This window comes from Petromyzon marinus, unplaced genomic scaffold (genome assembly GCF_048934315.1).
Source record: "Petromyzon marinus isolate PM22_M1 ecotype Great Lakes invasive population unplaced genomic scaffold, UKy_Petmar_22M1.pri1.0 PM_G_Scaffold_51, whole genome shotgun sequence".
In the NCBI taxonomy this organism is placed as follows: domain Eukaryota; kingdom Metazoa; phylum Chordata; class Hyperoartia; order Petromyzontiformes; family Petromyzontidae; genus Petromyzon; species Petromyzon marinus.
Genome location: NW_027423004.1, coordinates 1,457,567 through 1,477,182, shown reverse-complemented (window position 1 = coordinate 1,477,182; position 19,616 = coordinate 1,457,567). Strand labels below are relative to the sequence as shown.

Genomic DNA, 19,616 nt, shown 5'->3' with positions numbered 1-19,616 from the left:
GAGCGTGAGAGAGAACAGGCTAGCAGTGGAGAGGCTAGGAGAGAGAGAGAACAGGCGAGCAGTGGAGAGGCTAGGAGAGGGAGAGAGAACAGGCTAGCAGTGGAGAGGCTAGGAGAGGGTGAGAGAACAGGCTAGCAGTGGAGAGGCTAGGAGAGGGTGAGAGAACAGGCTAGCAGTGGAGAGGCTAGGAGAGTGAGAGAACAGGCTAGCAGTGGAGTCTCGGAGAGAGAGAACAGGGCAGCAGTGGAGAGGCTAAGAGCGTGAGAGAGAACAGGCTAGCAGTGGAGAGGCTAGGAGCGTGAGAGCACAGGCTAGCAGTGGAGAGGCTAAGGAGAGTGAGAGAACAGGCTAGCAGTAGAGAGGCTAGGAGCGTGAGAGAGAACAGGCTAGCAGTGGAGAGGCTAGGAGAGTGAGAGAGAGAACAGGCTAGCAGTGGAGAGGCTAAGGAGTGTGAGAGAACAGGCTAGCAGTGGAGAGGCTAGGAGAGTGAGAGAGAACAGGCTAGCAGTGGAGAGGCTAAGGAGGGTGAGAGAACAGGCTAGCAGTGGAGTGGCTAGGAGCGTGAGAGAACAGGCTAGCAGTAGAGAGGCTAGGAGAGAGAGAATAGGCTAGCAGTGGAGAGGCTAGGAGCGTGAGAGAACAGGCTAGCAGTGGAGAGGCCAGGAGGGTGAGAGAACAGGCTAGCAGTGGAGAGGCTAGGAGCGTGAGAGAGAACAGGCTAGCAGTGGAGAGGCTAGGAGAGAGAGAGAGAACAGGCGAGCAGTGGAGAGGCTAGGAGAGTGAGAGAGAACAGGCTAGCAGTGGAGAGGCTAGGAGAGGGTGAGAGAACAGGCTAGCAGTGGAGAGGCTAGGAGAGGGTGAGAGAACAGGCTAGCAGTGGAGAGGCTAGGAGAGTGAGAGAACAGGCTAGCAGTGGAGAGGCTTGGAGAGAGAGAACAGGGCAGCAGTGGACGGGCTAGGAGCGTGAGAGAGAACAGGCTAGCAGTGGAGAGGCTAGGAGCGTGAGAGAGAACAGGCTAGCAGTGGAGAGGCTAGGAGAGTGAGAGAGAGAACAGGCTAGCAGTGGAGAGGCTAAGGAGCGTGAGAGAACAGGCTAGCAGTGGAGAGGCTAGGAGAATTAGAGAGAACAGGCTAGCAGTGGAGAGGCTAGGAGAGTGAGAGAGAACAGGCTAGCAGTGGAGAGGCTAGGAGAGAGAGAACAGGCTAGCAGTGGAGAGGCTAGGAGAGTGAGAGAGAACAGGCTAGCAGTGGAGAGGCTAGGAGGGTGAGAGAACAGGCTAGCAGTGGAGAGGCTAGGAGAGTGAGAGAGAACAGGCTAGCAGTGGAGAGGCTAGGAGCATGAGAGAACAGGCTAGCAGTGGAGAGGCCAGGAGGGTGAGAGAACAGGCTAGCAGTGGAGAGGCTAGGAGCGTGAGAGAGAACAGGCTAGCAGTGGAGAGGCTAGGAGAGAGAGAGAACAGGCGAGCAGTGGAGAGGCTAGGAGAGTGAGAGAGAACAGGCTAGCAGTGGAGAGGCTAGGAGAGAGAGAACAGGCTAGCAGTGGAGAGGCTAAGAGAGTGAGAGAACAGGCTAGCAGTGTAGAGGCTAGGAGAGTGAGAGAACAGGCTAGCAGTGGAGAGGCTAGGAGAGTGAGAGAACAGGCTAGCAGTGAAGAGGCTAGGAGCGTGAGAGAACAGGCTAGCAGTAGAGAGGCTAGGAGCGTGAGAGAGAACAGGCTAGCAGTGGAGAGGCTAGGAAGGTGAGAGAACAGGCTAGCAGTGGAGAGGCTAGGAGCGTGAGAGAGAACAGGCTAGCAGTGGAGAGGCTAGGAGAGTGAGAGAGAACAGGAAGGCAGTGGAGAGGCTAGGAGAGTGAGAGAGAACAGGTTAGCAGTGGAGAGGCTAGGAGGGTGAGAGAACAGGCTAGCAGTGGAGAGGCTAGGAGAGTGAGAGAACAGGCTAGCAGTGGAGAGGCTAGGAGGGTGAGAGAACAGGCTATCCTCGCACAGTAGCAGTGTGCTTGTTTATTAACTATCCTCACACAGTAGCAGCGTGTTTGTTTATTAACTATCACACAGCAGTGTGCTTGTTTATTAACTTTCCTCACACAGTAGCAGTGTGCTTGTTTATTAACTATCCTCACACAGTAGCAGTGTGCTTGTATATTAACTTTCCTCACACAGTAGCAGTGTGCTTGTTTATTAACTATCCTTACACAGCAGTGTGCTTGTTTATTAACTATCCTCACACAGTAGCAGTGTGCTTGTTTATTAACTATCACTCAGTAGCAGTGTGCTTGTTTATTAACTATCACACAGCAGTGTGCTTGTTTATTAACTATTCTCACACAGTAGCAGTGTGCTTGTTTATTAACTATCCTCACAGTAGCAGTGTGCTTGTTTATTAACTATCCTCACACAGTAGCAGTGTGCTTGTTTATTAACTATCCTCACACAGCAGGAGGAGGAGGAGAAGGATCGCAACTCACAGCGCCATGGAAGTTTGCTGCAGCAGCAGCGGCGTGAGGGACGCCGGCCACCCCATCGTGGTGCAGGTGAACGTCACTAGCCTCTCCACTGCTAGCCTGTACTCTCACTCTGCTAGCCTCTCCACTGCTAGCCTGTGCTCTCTCACCCTCAGCCTCTCCACTGCTAGCCTGTTCTCTCACCCTCCTAGCCTCTCTACTGCTAGCCTGTTCTCTCACTTTCCTTAGCCTCTCCACTGCTTGCCTGTTCTCTCTCACTCTCCTAGCCTCTCCACTGCTAGCCTGTTCTCTCTCTCCTAGCCTCTCTACTGCTAGCCTGTTCTCTCACCCTCCTAGCCTCTCCACTGCTAGCCTGTTCTCTCTCACGCTCCTAGCCTCTCCACTGCTAGCCTGTTCTCTCACTCTCCTTAGCCTCTCCACTGCTAGCCTGTTCTCTCTCACGCTCCTAGCCTCTCCACTGCTAGCCTGTTCTCTCTCACTCTCCTAGTTTCTCCACTGCTAGCCTGTTCTCTCTCACGCTCCTAGCCTCTCCACTGCTAGCCTGTTCTCTCACCCTCCTTGCCTCTCCACTGCTAGCCTGTTCTCTCTCTCTCTCCTAGCCTCTCCACTGCTAGACTGTTCTCTCTCACTCTCCGAGCCTCTCCACTGCTAGCCTGTTCTCTCTCACTCTCCTAGCCTCTCCACTGCTAGCCTGTTCTCTCTCACTCTCCTAGGCTCTCCACTGCCTGCCTGTTCTCTCACTCTCCTAGCCTCTCCACTGCTAGCCTGTTCTCTCACTCTCCTAGCCTCTCCACTGCTAGCCTGTTCTCTGTCTCCTAGCCTCTCCACTGCTAGCCTGTTCTCTCTCACACTCCTAGCCTCTCCACTGCTAGCCTGTTCTCTCTCACGCTCCTAGCCTCTCCACTGCTAGCCTGTTCTATCTCACTCTCCTAGCCTCTCCACTGCTAGCCTGTTCTATCTCACTCTCCTAGCCTCTCCACTGCTAGCCGGTTCTCTCTCTCCTAGCCTCTCCACTGCTAGCCTGTTCTCTCACGCTCCTAGCCTCTCCACTGCTAGCCTGTTCTCTCTCACACTCCTAGCCTCTCCACTGCTAGCCTGTTCTCTCACTTTCCTTAGCCTCTCCACTGCTTGCCTGTTCTCTCTCACTCTCCTAGCCTCTCCACTGCTAGCCTGTTCTCTCTCTCCTAGCCTCTCTACTGCTAGCCTGTTCTCTCACCCTCCTAGCCTCTCCACTGCTAGCCTGTTCTCTCTCACGCTCCTAGCCTCTCCACTGCTAGCCTGTTCTCTCACTCTCCTTAGCCTCTCCACTGCTAGCCTGTTCTCTCTCACGCTCCTAGCCTCTCCACTGCTAGCCTGTTCTCTCTCACTCTCCTAGTTTCTCCACTGCTAGCCTGTTCTCTCTCACGCTCCTAGCCTCTCCACTGCTAGCCTGTTCTCTCACTCTCCTTAGCCTCTCCACTGCTATCCTGTTCTCTATCTCTCCTAGCCTCTCCACTGCTAGACTGTTCTCTCTCACTCTCCTAGCCTCTCCACTGCTAGCCTGTTCTCTCTCACTCTCCTAGCCTCTCCACTGCTAGCCTGTTCTCTCTCACTCTCCTAGGCTCTCCACTGCCTGCCTGTTCTCTCACTCTCCTAGCCTCTCCACTGCTAGCCTGTTCTCTCACTCTCCTAGCCTCTCCACTGCTAGCCTGTTCTCTGTCTCCTAGCCTCTCCACTGCTAGCCTGTTCTCTCTCACACTCCTAGCCTCTCCACTGCTAGCCTGTTCTCTCTCACGCTCCTAGCCTCTCCACTGCTAGCCTGTTCTATCTCACTCTCCTAGCCTCTCCACTGCTAGCCTGTTCTATCTCACTCTCCTAGCCTCTCCACTGCTAGCCGGTTCTCTCTCTCCTAGCCTCTCCACTGCTAGCCTGTTCTCTCACGCTCCTAGCCTCTCCACTGCTAGCCTGTTCTCTCTCACACTCCTAGCCTCTCCACTGCTAGCCTGTTCTCTCACTTTCCTTAGCCTCTCCACTGCTTGCCTGTTCTCTCTCACTCTTCTAGCCTCTCCACTGCTAGCCTGTTCTCTCTCTCCTAGCCTCTCTACTGCTAGCCTGTTCTCTCTCACTCTCCTAGCCTCTCCACTGCTAGCCTGTTCTCTCACCCTCCTAGCCTCTCCACTGCTAGCCTGTTCTCTCACCCTCCTAGCCTCTCCACTGCTAGCCTGTTCTCTCTCACGCTCCTAGCCTCTCCACTGCTAGCCTGTTCTCTCACTCTCCTTAGCCTCTCCACTGCTAGCCTGTTCTCTCTCACGCTCCTAGCCTCTCCACTGCTAGCCTGTTCTCTCTCACTCTCCTAGTTTCTCCACTGCTAGCCTGTTCTCTCTCACGCTCCTAGCCTCTCCACTGCTAGCCTTTTCTCTCACCCTCCTTGCCTCTCCACTGCTAGCCTGTTCTCTCTCTCTCTCCTAGCCTCTCCACTGCTAGACTGTTCTCTCTCACTCTCCTAGCCTCTCCACTGCTAGCCTGTTCTCTCTCACTCTCCTAGCCTCTCCACTGCTAGCCTGTTCTCTCTCACTCTCCTAGGCTCTCCACTGCCTGCCTGTTCTCTCACTCTCCTAGCCTCTCCACTGCTAGCCTGTCCTCTCACTCTCCTTAGCCTCTCCACTGCTAGCCTGTTCTCTCACTCTCCTAGCCTCTCCACTGCTAGCCTGTTCTCTGTCTCCTAGCCTCTCCACTGCTAGCCTGTTCTCTCTCACACTCCTAGCCTCTCCACTGCTAGCCTGTTCTCTCTCACGCTCCTAGCCTCTCCACTGCTAGCCTGTTCTATCTCACTCTCCTAGCCTCTCCACTGCTAGCCTGTTCTCTCTCTCCTAGCCTCTCCACTGCTAGCCTGTTCTCTCACGCTCCTAGCCTCTCCACTGCTAGCCTGTTCTCTCTCACACTCCTAGCCTCTCCACTGCTAGCCTGTTCTCTCTCACGCTCCTAGCCTCTCCACTGCTAGCCTGTTCTATCTCACTCTCCTAGCCTCTCCACTGCTAGCCTGTTCTCTCTCTCCTAGCCTCTCCACTGCTAGCCTGTTCTCTCGCTCTCCTAGCCTCTCCACTGCTAGCCTGTTCTCTCTCTTCTAGCCTCTCCACTGCTAGCCTGTTCTCTCTCACTCTCCTAGCCTCTCCACTGCTAGCCTGTTCTCTCTCACTCTCCTAGCCTCTCCACTGCTAGCCTGTTCTCTCTCACTCTCCTAGCCTCTCCACTGCTAGCCTGTTCTCTCACTCTCTTTTTCTTTTTTCAACGTAAAAGTTAATTTATTAAGCCACGCATCATGCGTCGACAACGGTAACAACACCACAACGAACCTGGGGCTTAATGTAAAACAACGCGAATGTTTACGTGCCGAGGAGCGCCTATTTCCCGCCCTCCCCCGCGCGAGGGTCACGTGATCGGCGAGGGTCACGTGATCGGCGAGGGTCACGTGATCGGCGAGGGTCACGTGATCGGCGAGGGTCACGTGATCGGCGAGGGTCACGTGATCGGCGAGGGTCACGTGATCGGCGAGGGTCACGTGATCGGCGAGGGTCACGTGATCGGCGAGGGTCACGTGATCGGCGAGGGTCACGTGATCGGCGAGGGTCACGTGATCGGCGAGGGTCACGTGATCGGCGAGGGTCACGTGATCGGCGAGGGTCACGTGATCCTGTGTCCTGTGCGTGTACAGCGTGTGTCTCTCTGTGTCTGTGTCCTGTGTGTGTACAGCGTGTCTGTCTGTGTCCTGTGTGTGTACAGCGTGTCTGTCTGTGTCCTGTGTGTGTACAGCGTGTCTCTCTCTGTGTCTGTGTCCTGTGTGTGTACAGCGTGTGTCTCTCTGTGTCTGTGTCCTGTGCGTGTACAGCGTGTCTCTCTGTGTCTGTGTCCTGTGCGTGTACAGCGTGTGTCTCTCTGTGTCTGTGTCCTGTGCGTATACAGCGTGTGTCTCTCTGTGTCTGTGTCCTGTGTGTACAGCGTGTGTCTCTCTGTGTCTGTGTCCTGTGTGTGTACAGCGTGTGTCTCTCTGTGTCATGTGTGTGTACAGCGTGTGTCTCTCTGTGTCTGTGTCCTGTGTGTGTACAGCGTGTCTCTCTGTGTCTGTGTCCTGTGTGTGTACAGCGTGTCTCTCTGTGTCTGTGTCCTGTGTGTGTACAGCACGTGTCTCTCTGAGTCTGTGTCCTGTGCGTGTACAGCGTGTGTCTCTCTGTGTCTGTCCTGTGCGTGTACAGCGTGTGTCTTTCTGTGTCTGTGTCCTATGTGTGTACAGCGTGTGTCTCTCTGTGTGTCCTGTGTGTGTACAGCGTGTGTCTCTCTGTGTCTGTGTCCTGTGTGTGTACAGCGTGTGTCTCTCAGTCTGTGTCCTGTGTGTACAGCGTGTGTCTCTCTGTGTCTGTGTCCTGTGTGTGTACAGCACGTGTCTCTCTGTGTCTGTGTCCTGTGTGTGTACAGCACGTGTCTCTCTGTGTCTGTGTCCTGTGTGTGTACAGCGTGTGTCTCTCTGTGTCTGTGTCCTGTGTGTGTACAGCGCGTGTCTCTCTGTGTCTGTGTCCTGTGTGTGTACAGCGTGTGTCTCTCTGTGTCTGTGTCCTGTGTGTGTACAGCGTGTGTCTCTCTGTGTCTGTGTCCTGTGTGTGTACAGCACGTGTCTCTCTGTGTCTGTGTCCTGTGTGTGTACAGCGTGTGTCTCTGTGTCTGTGTCCTGTGTGTGTACTGCGTGTGTCTCTCTGTGTCTGTGTCCTGTGTGTGTACAGCGTATGTCTTTCTGTGTCTGTGTCCTGTGTGTGTACAGCGTGTGTCTCTCTGTGTCCTGTGTGTGTACAGCGTGTGTCTCTGTGTCCTGTGTGTGTACAGCGTGTGTCTCTCTGTGTCTGTGTCCTGTGTGTGTACAGCGTGTCTCTCTGTGTCTGTGTCCTGTGTGTGTACAGCGTGTGTCTCTCTGTGTCCTGTGCGTGTACAGCGTGTGTCTCTCTGTGTCCTGTGCGTGTACAGCGTGTGTCTCTCTGTGTCCTGTGTGTGTACAGCGTGTGTCTCTCTGTGTCTTTGTCCTGTGTGTGTACAGCGTGTGTCTCTCTGTGTCTGTGTCCTGTGTGTGTACAGCGTGTGTCCTCTGTGTCCTGTGTCTGTACAGCGTGTGTCTCTCAGTCTGTGTCCTGTGTGTGTACAGCGTGTGTCTCTCTGTGTCTGTGTCCTGTGTGTGTACAGCGTGTGTCTCTCTGTGTCTGTGTCCTGTGTGTGTACAGCGTGTGTCTCTCTGTGTCTGTGTCCTGTGTGTGTACAGCGTGTGTCTCTCTGTGTCTGTGTCCTGTGTGTGTACAGCGTGTGTCTCTCTGTGTCCTGTGTGTGTACAGCGTGTGTCTCTCTGTGTCCTGTGTGTGTACAGCGTGTGTCTCTCTGTGTCTGTGTCCTGTGTGTGTACAGCGTGTGTCTCTCTGTGTCCTGTGCGTGTACGGCGTGTGTCTCTCTGTGTCCTGTGTGTGTACAGCGTGTGTCTCTCTGTGTCCTGTGTGTGTACAGCGTGTGTCTCTCTGTGTCTGGGTCCTGTGTGTGTACAGCGTGTGTCTCTCTGTGTCCTGTGTGTGTACAGCGTGTGTCTCTCTGTGTCCTGTGTGTGTACAGCGTGTGTCTCTCTGTGTCTGTGTCCTGTGTGTGTACAGCGTGTGTCTCTCTGTGTCCTGTGCGTGTACAGCGTGTGTCTCTCTGTGTCTGTGTCCTGTGTGTGTACAGCATGTCTCTCTCTGTGTCTGTGTCCTGTGTGTGTACAGCGTGTGTCTCTCTGTGTCTGTGTCCTGTGCGTGTACAGCGTGTGTCTCTCTGTGTCTGTGTCCTGTGCGTGTACAGCGTGTGTCTCTCTGTGTCTGGTTCCTGGGCGTGTACAGCGTGTCTCTCTCTGTCTGTGTCCTGTGCGTGTACAGCGTGTGTCTCTCTGTGTCTGTGTCCTGTGTGTGTACAGCGTGTGTCTCTCTGTGTCCTGTGTGTGTACAGCGTGTGTCTCTCTGTGTCTGTGTCCTGTGTGTGTACAGCGTGTCTCTTTGTGTCTGTGTCCTGTGTGTGTACAGCACGTGTCTCTCTGTGTCTGTGTCCTGTGCGTGTACAGCGTGTGTGTCTCTGTGTCTGTCCTGTGCGTGTACAGCGTGTGTCTCTCTGTGTCTGTGTCCTGTGCATGTACTGCGTGTCTCTCTGTGTCTGTGTCCTGTGTGTGTACAGCGTGTGTCTCTCTGTGTCTGTGTGTGTACAGCGTGTGTCTCTCTGTGTCTGTGTCCTGTGTGTGTACAGCGTGTCTGTGTCCTGTGTGTGTACAGCGTGTGTCTCCTTGTGTCTGTGTCCTGTGTGTGTACAGCGTGTGTCTCTCTGTGTCTGTCCTGTGTGTGTACAGCGTGTGTCTCTCTGTGTCTGTGTCCTGTGTGTGTACAGCGTGTGTCTCTCTGTGTCTGTGTCCTGTGTGTGTACAGCGTGTATCTCTCTGTGTCCTGTGTGTGTACAGCGTGTGTCTCTCTGTCTGTGTCCTGTGCGTGTACAGCGTGTGTCTCTCTGTCTGTGTCCTGTGTGTGTACAGCGTGTGTCTCTCTGTCTGTGTCCTGTGTGTGTGCAGCGTGTGTCTCTCTGTGTCTGTCCTGTGCGTGTACAGCTTGTGTCTCTCTGTGTTTGTGTCCTGTGTGTGTACAGCGTGTGTCTCTCTGTCTGTGTCCTGTGCGTGTACAGCGTGTGTCTCTCTGTCTGTGTCCTGTGTGTGTACAGCGTGTGTCTCTCTGTCTGTGTCCTGTGTGTGTACAGCGTGCATCTCTCTGTGTCCTGTGTGTGTACAGCGTGTGTCTCTCTGTCTGTGTCCTGTGCGTGTACAGCGTGTGTCTCTCTGTCTGTGTCCTGTGTGTGTACAGCGTGTGTCTCTCTGTCTGTGTCCTGTGCGTGTACAGCGTGTCTCTCTGTGTCTGTGTCCTGTGCGTGTACAGCGTGTGTCTCTCTGTGTCTGTGTCCTGTGCGTGTACAGCGTGTGTCTCTCTGTCTGTGTCCTGTGCGTGTACAGCGTGTGTCTCTCTGTGTCTGTGTCCTGTGCGTGTACAGCGTGTGTCTCTCTGTGTCTGTGTCCTGTGTGTGTACAGCGTGTGTCTCTCTGTGTCTGTGTCCTGTGTGTGTACAGCGTGTGTCTCTCAGTCTGTGTCCTGTGTGTGTACAGCGTGTGTCTCTCTGTGTCTGTGTCCTGTGTGTGTACAGCGTGTGTCTCTCTGTGTCTGTGTCCTGTGTGTGTACAGCGTGTGTCTCTCTGTGTCTGTGTCTTGTGTGTGTACAGCGTGTGTCTCTCTGTGTCTGTGTGTGTACAGCGTGTGTCTCTCTGTGTCTGTGTCCTGTGTGTGTACAGCGTGTGTCTCTCTGTGTCTGTCCTGTGCATGTACAGCGTGTGTCTCTCTGTGTCTGTGTCCTGTGCGTGTACAGCGTGTGTCTCTCTGTGTCTGTGTCCTGTGTGTGTACAGCGTGTGTCTCTCTGTGTCTGTGTCCTGTGTGTGTACAGCGTGTGTCTCTCAGTCTGTGTCCTGTGTGTGTACAGCGTGTGTCTCTCTGTGTCTGTATCCTGTGTGTGTACAGCGTGTGTCTCTCTGTGTCTGTGTCCTGTGTGTGTACAGCGTGTGTCTCTCTGTGTCTGTGTCTTGTGTGTGTACAGCGTGTGTCTCTCTGTGTCTGTGTGTGTACAGCGTGTGTCTCTCTGTGTCTGTGTCCTGTGTGTGTACAGCGTGTGTCTCTCTGTGTCTGTCCTGTGCGTGTACAGCTTGTGTCTCTCTGTGTTTGTGTCCTGTGTGTGTACAGCGTGTGTCTCTCTGTGTCTGTGTCCTGTGTGTGTACAGCGTGTGTCTCTCTGTGTCTGTGTCCTGTGTGTGTACAGCGTGTGTCTCTCTGTGTCCTGTGTGTACAGCGTGTGTCTCTCTGTGTCCTGTGTGTGTACAGCGTGTGTCTCTCTGTGTCTGTGTCCTGTGTGTGTACAGCGTGTGTCTCTCTGTGTCCTGTGTGTGTACGGCGTGTGTCTCTCTGTGTCCTGTGTGTGTACGGCGTGTGTCTCTCTGTGTCCTGTGTGTGTACAGCGTGTGTCTCTCTGTGGCTGGGTCCTGTGTGTGTACAGCGTGTGTCTCTCTGTGTCCTGTGTGTGTACAGCGTGTGTCTCTCTGTGTCCTGTGTGTGTACAGCGTGTGTCTCTCTGTGTCTGTGTCCTGTGTGTGTACAGCGTGTGTCTCTCTGTGTTTTGTGCGTGTACAGCGTGTGTCTCTCTGTGTCTGTGTCCTGTGTGTGTACAGCATGTCTCTCTCTGTGTCTGTGTCCTGTGTGTGTACAGCGTGTGTCTCTCTGTGTCTGTGTCCTGTGCGTGTACAGCGTGTGTCTCTCTGTGTCTGTGTCCTGTGCGTGTACAGCGTGTGTCTCTCTGTGTCTGTGTCCTGGGCGTGTACAGCGTGTGTCTCTCTGTCTGTGTCCTGTGCGTGTACAGCGTGTGTCTCTCTGTGTCTGTGTCCTGTGTGTGTACAGCGTGTGTCTCTCTGTGTCCTGTGTGTGTACAGCGTGTGTCTCTCTGTGTCTGTGTCCTGTGTGTGTACAGCGTGTCTCTTTGTGTCTGTGTCCTGTGTGTGTACAGCACGTGTCTCTCTGTGTCTGTGTCCTGTGCGTGTACAGCGTGTGTGTCTCTGTGTCTGTCCTGTGCGTGTACAGCGTGTGTCTCTCTGTGTCTGTGTCCTGTGCATGTACTGCGTGTCTCTCTGTGTCTGTGTCCTGTGTGTGTACAGCGTGTGTCTCTCTGTGTCTGTGTGTGTACAGCGTGTGTCTCTCTGTGTCTGTGTCCTGTGTGTGTACAGCGTGTGTCTGTCTGTGTCCTGTGTGTGTACAGCGTGTATCTCTCTGTGTCCTGTGTGTGTACAGCGTGTGTCTCTCTGTCTGTGTCCTGTGCGTGTACAGCGTGTGTCTCTCTGTCTGTGTCCTGTGTGTGTACAGCGTGTGTCTCTCTGTCTGTGTCCTGTGTGTGTACAGCGTGCATCTCTCTGTGTCCTGTGTGTGTACAGCGTGTGTCTCTCTGTCTGTGTCCTGTGCGTGTACAGCGTGTGTCTCTCTGTCTGTGTCCTGTGTGTGTACAGCGTGTGTCTCTCTGTCTGTGCCCTGTGCGTGTACAGCGTGTCTCTCTGTGTCTGTGTCCTGTGCGTGTACAGCGTGTGTCTCTCTGTGTCTGTGTCCTGTGTGTGTACAGCGTGTGTCTCTCTGTCTGTGTCCTGTGCGTGTACAGCGTGTGTCTCTCTGTGTCTGTGTCCTGTGCGTGTACAGCGTGTGTCTCTCTGTGTCTGTGTCCTGTGTGTGTACAGCGTGTGTCTCTCTGTGTCTGTGTCCTGTGTGTGTACAGCGTGTGTCTCTCAGTCTGTGTCCTGTGTGTGTACAGCGTGTGTCTCTCTGTGTCTGTGTCCTGTGTGTGTACAGCGTGTGTCTCTCTGTGTCTGTGTCCTGTGTGTGTACAGCGTGTGTCTCTCTGTGTCTGTGTCTTGTGTGTGTACAGCGTGTGTCTCTCTGTGTCTGTGTGTGTACAGCGTGTGTCTCTCTGTGTCTATGTCCTGTGTGTGTACAGCGTGTGTCTCTCTGTGTCTGTCCTGTGCGTGTACAGCGTGTGTCTCTCTCTGTCTGTGTCCTGTGCGTGTACAGCGTGTGTCTCTCTGTGTCTGTGTCCTGTGTGTGTACAGCGTGTGTCTCTCTGTGTCTGTGTCCTGTGTGTGTACAGCGTGTGTCTCTCAGTCTGTGTCCTGTGTGTGTACAGCGTGTGTCTCTCTGTGTCTGTGTCCTGTGTGTGTACAGCGTGTGTCTCTCTGTGTCTGTGTCCTGTGTGTGTACAGCGTGTGTCTCTCTGTGTCTGTGTCTTGTGTGTGTACAGCGTGTGTCTCTCTGTGTCTGTGTGTGTACAGCGTGTGTCTCTCTGTGTCTGTGTCCTGTGTGTGTACAGCGTGTGTCTCTCTGTGTCTGTCCTGTGCGTGTACAGCGTGTGTCTCTCTGTGTTTGTGTCCTGTGTGTGTACAGCGTGTGTCTCTCTGTGTCTGTGTCCTGTGTGTGTACAGCGTGTGTCTCTCTGTGTCCTGTGTGTGTACAGCGTGTGTCTCTCTGTGTCCTGTGTGTGTACAGCGTGTGTCTCTCTGTGTCTGTGTCCTGCGTGTACAGCGTGTGTCTCTCTGTGTCCTGTGCGTGTACGGCGTGTGTCTCTCTGTGTCCTGTGTGTGTACAGCGTGTGTCTCTCTGTGTCCTGTGTGTGTACAGCGTGTGTCTCTCTGTGTCTGGGTCCTGTGTGTGTACAGCGTGTGTCTCTCTGTGTCCTGTGTGTGTACAGCGTGTGTCTCTCTGTGTCCTGTTTGTGTACAGCGTGTGTCTCTCTGTGTCTGTCCTGTGTGTGTACAGCGTGTGTCTCTCTGTGTCCTGTGCGTGTACAGCGTGTGTCTCTCTGTGTCTGTGTCCTGTGTGTGTACAGCATGTCTCTCTCTGTGTCTGTGTCCTGTGTGTGTACAGCGTGTGTCTCTCTGTGTCTGTGTCCTGTGCGTGTACAGCGTGTGTCTCTCTGTGTCTGTGTCCTGTGCGTGTACAGCGTGTGTCTCTCTGTGTCTGTGTCCTGGGTGTGTACAGCGTGTGTCTCTCTGTCTGTGTCCTGTGCGTGTACAGCGTGTGTCTCTCTGTGTCTGTGTCCTGTGTGTGTACAGCGTGTGTCTCTCTGTGTCCTGTGTGTGTACAGCGTGTGTCTCTCTGTGTCTGTGTCCTGTGTGTGTACAGCGTGTCTCTTTGTGTCTGTGTCCTGTGTGTGTACAGCACGTGTCTCTCTGTGTCTGTGTCCTGTGCGTGTACAGCGTGTGTGTCTCTGTGTCTGTCCTGTGCGTGTACAGCGTGTGTCTCTCTGTGTCTGTGTCCTGTGCATGTACTGCGTGTCTCTCTGTGTCTGTGTCCTGTGTGTGTACAGCGTGTGTCTCTCTGTGTCTGTGTGTGTACAGCGTGTGTCTCTCTGTGTCTGTGTCCTGTGTGTGTACAGCGTGTGTCTCTCTGTGTCCGAGTGTGTACAGCGTGTGTCTCCCTGTGTCTGTGTCCTGTGTGTGTACAGCGTGTCTGTGTCCTGTGTGTGTACAGCGTGTGTCTCTCTGTGTCTGTGTCCTGTGTGTGTACAGCGTGTGTCTCTCTGTGTCTGTGTCCTGTGTGTGTACAGCGTGTGTCTCTCTGTGTCTGTGTCCTGTGTGTGTACAGCGTGTATCTCTCTGTGTCCTGTGTGTGTACAGCGTGTGTCTCTCTGTCTGTGTCCTGTGCGTGTACAGCGTGTGTCTCTGTCTGTGTCCTGTGTGTGTACAGCGTGTGTCTCTCTGTCTGTGTCCTGTGTGTGTACAGCGTGTGTCTGTCTGTGTCCTGTGTGTGTACAGCGTGTATCTCTCTGTGTCCTGTGTGTGTACAGCGTGTGTCTCTCTGTCTGTGTCCTGTGTGTGTACAGCGTGTGTCTCTCTGTCTGTGTCCTGTGTGTGTACAGCGTGCATCTCTCTGTGTCCTGTGTGTGTACAGCGTGTGTCTCTCTGTCTGTGTCCTGTGCGTGTACAGCGTGTGTCTCTCTGTCTGTGTCCTGTGTGTGTACAGCGTGTGTCTCTCTGTCTGTGTCCTGTGCGTGTACAGCGTGTCTCTCTGTGTCTGTGTCCTGTGCGTGTACAGCGTGTGTCTCTCTGTGTCTGTGTCCTGTGTGTGTACAGCGTGTGTCTCTCTGTCTCTGTCCTGTGCGTGTACAGCGTGTGTCTCTCTGTGTCTGTGTCCTGTGCGTGTACAGCGTGTGTCTCTCTGTGTCTGTGTCCTGTGTGTGTACAGCGTGTGTCTCTCTGTGTCTGTGTCCTGTGTGTGTACAGCGTGTGTCTCTCAGTCTGTGTCCTGTGTGTGTACAGCGTGTGTCTCTCTGTGTCTGTGTCCTGTGTGTGTACAGCGTGTGTCTCTCTGTGTCTGTGTCCTGTGTGTGTACAGCGTGTGTCTCTCTGTGTCTGTCCTGTGCGTGTACAGCGTGTGTCTCTCTGTGTCTGTGTCCTGTGCGTGTACAGCGTGTGTCTCTCTGTGTCTGTGTCCTGTGTGTGTACAGCGTGTGTCTCTCTGTGTCTGTGTCCTGTGTGTGTACAGCTTGTGTCTCTCAGTCTGTGTCCTGTGTGTGTACAGCGTGTGTCTCTCTGTGTCTGTGTCCTGTGTGTGTACAGCGTGTGTCTCTCTGTGTCTGTGTCCTGTGTGTGTACAGCGTGTGTCTCTCTGTGTCTGTGTCTTGTGTGTGTACAGCGTGTGTCTCTCTGTGTCTGTGTGTGTACAGCGTGTGTCTCTCTGTGTCTGTGTCCTGTGTGTGTACAGCGTGTGTCTCTCTGTGTCTGTCCTGTGCGTGTACAGCGTGTGTCTCTCTGTGTTTGTGTCCTGTGTGTGTACAGCGTGTGTCTCTCTGTGTCTGTGTCCCGTGTGTGTACAGCGTGTGTCTCTCAGTCTGTGTCCTGTGTGTGTACAGCGTGTGTCTCTCTGTGTCTGTGTCCTGTGTGTGTACAGCGTGTGTCTCTCTGTGTCTGTGTCCTGTGTGTGTACAGCGTGTCTCTCTGTGTCTGTGTCCTGTGTGTGTACAGTGTGTGTCTCTCTGTGTCTGTGTCCTGTGTGTGTACAGCGTGTGTCTCTCTGTGTCCTGTGTGTGTACAGCGTGTGTCTCTCTGTGTCTGTGTCCTGTGTGTACAGCGTGTGTCTCTCTGTGTCTGTGTCCTGTGTGTGTACAGCGTGTGTCTCTCTGTGTCCTGTGCGTGTACAGCGTGTGTCTCTCTGTGTCCTGTGCGTGTACAGCGTGTGTCTCTCTGTGTCCTGTGTGTGTACAGCGTGTGTCTCTCTGTGTCTGTGTCTTGTGTGTGTACAGCGTGTGTCTCTCTGTGTCTGTGTCCTCTGTGTGTACAGCGTGTGTCTCTCTGTGTCTGTGTCCTGTGTGTGTACAGCGTGTGTCTCTCTGTGTCTGTGTCCTGTGTGTGTACAGTACGTGTCTCTCTGTGTCTGTGTCCTGTGTGTGTACAGCGTGTGTCTCTCTGTGTCTGTCCTGTGCGTGTTCAGCGTGTGTCTCTCTGTGTCTGTGTCCTGTGTGTGTACAGCGTGTGTCTCTCTGTGTCTGTGTCTGTGTGTGTACAGCGTGTGTCTCTCTGTGTCTGTGTCCTGTGTGTGTACAGCGTGTGTCTCTCTGTGTCTGTGTCCTGTGTGTGTACAGCGTGTGTCTCTCTGTGTCTGTGTCCTGTGTGTGTACAGCACGTGTCTCTCAGTCTGTGTCCTGTGTGTGTACAGCGTGTGTCTCTCTGTGTCTGTGTCCTGTGTGTGTACAGCGTGTGTCTCTCTGTGTCTGTGTCCTGTGTGTGTACAGCGTGTGTCTCTCTGTGTCTGTCCTGTGCGTGTACAGCGTGTGTCTCTCTGTGTCTGTGTCCTGTGCGTGTACAGCGTGTGTCTCTCTGTGTCTGTGTCCTGTGTGTGTACAGCGTGTGTCTCTCTGTGTCTGTGTCCTGTGTGTGTACAGCTTGTGTCTCTCAGTCTGTGTCCTGTGTGTGTACAGCGTGTGTCTCTCTGTGTCTGTGTCCTGTGTGTGTACAGCGTGTGTCTCTCTGTGTCTGTGTCCTGTGTGTGTACAGCGTGTGTCTCTCTGTGTCTGTGTCTTGTGTGTGTACAGCGTGTGTCTCTCTGTGTCTGTGTGTGTACAGCGTGTGTCTCTCTGTGTCTGTGTCCTGTGTGTGTACAGCGTGTGTCTCTCTGTGTCTGTCCTGTGCGTGTACAGCGTGTGTCTCTCTGTGTTTGTGTCCTGTGTGTGTACAGCGTGTGTCTCTCTGTGTCTGTGTCCCGTGTGTGTACAGCGTGTGTCTCTCAGTCTGTGTCCTGTGTGTGTACAGCGTGTGTCTCTCTGTGTCTGTGTCCTGTGTGTGTACAGCGTGTGTCTCTCTGTGTCTGTGTCCTGTGTGTGTACAGCGTGTGTCTCTCTGTGTCTGTGTCCTGTGTGTGTACAGTGTGTGTCTCTCTGTGTCTGTGTCCTGTGTGTGTACAGCGTGTGTCTCTCTGTGTCCTGTGTGTGTACAGCGTGTGTCTCTCTGTGTCTGTGTCCTGTGTGTACAGCGTGTGTCTCTCTGTGTCTGTGTCCTGTGTGTGTACAGCGTGTGTCTCTCTGTGTCCTGTGCGTGTACAGCGTGTGTCTCTCTGTGTCCTGTGCGTGTACAGCGTGTGTCTCTCTGTGTCCTGTGTGTGTACAGCGTGTGTCTCTCTGTGTCTGTGTCTTGTGTGTGTACAGCGTGTGTCTCTCTGTGTCTGTGTCCTCTGTGTGTACAGCGTGTGTCTCTCTGTGTCTGTGTCCTGTGTGTGTACAGCGTGTGTCTCTCTGTGTCTGTGTCCTGTGTGTGTACAGCATGTGTCTCTCTGTGTCTGTCCTGTGCGTGTTCAGCGTGTGTCTCTCTGTGTCTGTGTCCTGTGTGTGTACAGCGTGTGTCTCTCTGTGTCTGTGTCTGTGTGTGTACAGCGTCTGTCTCTCTGTGTCTGTGTCCTGTGTGTGTACAGCGTGTGTCTCTCTGTGTCTGTGTCCTGTGTGTGTACAGCGTGTGTCTCTCTGTGTCTGTGTCCTGTGTGTGTACAGCACGTGTCTCTCTGTGTCTGTGTCCTGTGTGTGTACAGCGTGTGTCTCTCTGTGTCTGTGTCCTGTGTGTGTACAGCGTGTGTCTCTCTGTGTCTATCCTGTGTGTGTGCAGCGTGTCTCTCTGTTTCCTGTGTGTGTACAGCGTGTGTCTCTCTGTGTCTGTGTCCTGTGCGTGTACAGCGTGTGTCTCTGTGTCTGTGTCCTGTGTGTGTACAGCGTGTGTCTCTCTGTGTCTGTGTCCTGTGTGTGTACAGCGTGTGTCTCTCTGTGTCTGTTTCCTGTGTGTGTACAGCGTGTGTTTTTTCTGTGTCTGTGTCCTGTGTGTGTACAGCGTGTGTCTGTCTGTGTCCTGTGTGTGTACAGCGTGTGTCTCTCTGTCTGTGTCCTGTGCGTGTACAGCGTGTGTCTGTGTCTCTCTCTCTCATCATCACGGTGGCTATGAGATGTTAACTACCTCGCCTGGTATACAGGAGGTCGTGAGTCCCTGACGCCTGCTGCTGCTACTGTATATTTGGAGGCTGTGTGTCTCTCTCCCTGTGCTTGCGTGGATTTTTCTCCGGGTTTTCCGGTTTTCCCCTCCCACATTTGGGAACAAAGCGTTTAGCGGAGTGGTTCTTTTACGAACCACCGGTTTGGAGCAGGGCTTAACGATTAATCGATTTCAAATCGATTAATCGCAATGTGAAACAATGCGATTAGCAAATCGCAAAGGCTGCGCTTTTTTGCGATTTGAAAAGTCCTGTTAGTTATTGGAATTGTTTTATTTGTTAGTATTATAACTTTATTCATTTCACTTAACAATTGTTCTATGTTTGATTTGTTCTATTTCAATTAAAACATTTTAATAAATACACGTCGGAAGTGATTGATACCTTTTTTAAGTTATCATCATTGTATTAGAATTTATGTAGAGAGCAGTTCATATTGTTGATGGTATCACGTGGTAATGCTCCATCACGTGTTTTACACACCTATCACAATGTGAATGTTGAACTGAGGTTTCACTTAACAAAAACAATGTTTTTTTATCACAAATCATATCACAACATCTGTCAGAAAAATCGCAATTTTAGATATTTCCCCCAAATCGTTGAGCCCTAGTTTAGAGTAAAAGCCTCTTCTTGTTATTATTGTGGGTGCCCTCCCCCCCCCCCCCCCTCTTGACCCTTGCCAACTGCTGTCGGCTTCAGGGTACCAAAGCTCCACAACTCGACCACCGCGGTGCCACGCGGTGGTCGAGTTGTGGGCGCCCGCAACCCGGCACCCCATTTAAATAATCACCACCTCGGGGTTGTGACCCGTCGTCAGCAGCGCATTCGTCGCCGGTGCCTGGTGCTCGAGCCCCGCACGGCGGCGTCGCAACCGCGCCTCCGACGCATCAAGGAGGAGCGTCGGCGCACCCTCGAAGCCCAGCTCCAGGACAACAGGGAGCGGCTCCGGGCGCACGCGGCGGCGGCCGCGGCCGTGCAACCCTCGGAAGGCCCAGACGGGGCCCTCGCGCAGGTGGGAGAGACGCACTGCGGGGGGGGCGGGGGCGGGGGTGGGGGTGGGGGCCTTGTCTTTGGACCGGCACTGCGCTAAGAACCCGGCAATCCAACTTCGATTCCCGGCTTGACGTCGGTGGCGGGTGATGTCTGAATCTTGGTCCTGGGCTGCCGCCCTTCACCAACCCGCAACTGACTGGCGTGGTGAAGTATGGTCAAACGTATATCCCCCGTTTACACCATCGGAACCTCCTTTGCCAGTAGCAAAATATGATAATTGTTTTTTTTACCCTTTTATCTGGCAATAAAACTGACAGCAGGTATTGCGGGCAATGCACAAAAATGATACCTTGTAAAAAAGGTGTCAGTTTTGTCAGCAGATAAAAGGGTAAAAAAACAATTATCATATCCCCCGTTATCGACACGGCATGGGGAAGTTTGATGGCGGGCAATTGGTTTAAAGTTTTTTTTACGTAAACGGGTTCATGTGACCCCGGCAACCACTGCAGGCACTGCTTATTTGTTGAATTGCTGTCATGGTAGTACATGAATCTTTACTTGAAGCTCTCGGGACTGCAGGAATTTATATTCTTGGGTCTTTCGGTAAAGTCACGCGGATTGGTTAAAATAAAATAATAACAAAAAACCGCGACGTTTCGATCGCAACGCAAGCGGTCTCAACCCGACCACCGCGCGGCGCTCCATTTAAATGGCCACCCCCTCGCTGCCGTGACCCGTCGTCGTCAGCGCCGTCTTCGTCGCCGGTGCCTGGTGCTCGAGCCCTGCACGGCGGCGTCGCGACCGCGCCTCCGACGCATCAAGGAGGAGCGTCGGCGCACCCTCGAAGCCCAGCTCCAGGACAACAGGGAGCAGCTCCGGGCGCACGCAGCGGCGGCGGCGGCGGCGGCGGCGGTCGCGGCCGTGCAGCCCTCGGAAGGCCCAGACGGCGCCCTCGCGCAGGTGGGAGAGACGCACCGCGGGGGGGGGGGGGGGGGGGGGGGGCGGGGGTCTCGTCTTTGGAGCGGCGTCGCGGTCGGCGGCACTGCGCT

General features: G+C 53.7%; 1 long non-coding RNA gene across 1 annotated transcript in view; it reads left to right on the top strand.

The window, feature by feature from the left end:
* Nucleotides 1–18,580, top strand: part of LOC142917449 (uncharacterized) — a 152,364-nt gene extending 133,784 nt beyond the window's left edge. The window contains exons 2-3 of the long non-coding RNA XR_012936992.1: nt 2,436–2,532; nt 18,392–18,580. This is a non-coding gene — a long non-coding RNA (uncharacterized LOC142917449). The remainder of the gene's footprint in view (nt 1–2,435; nt 2,533–18,391) is intronic.
* Nucleotides 18,581–19,616: the final 1,036 nt, after the last annotated feature.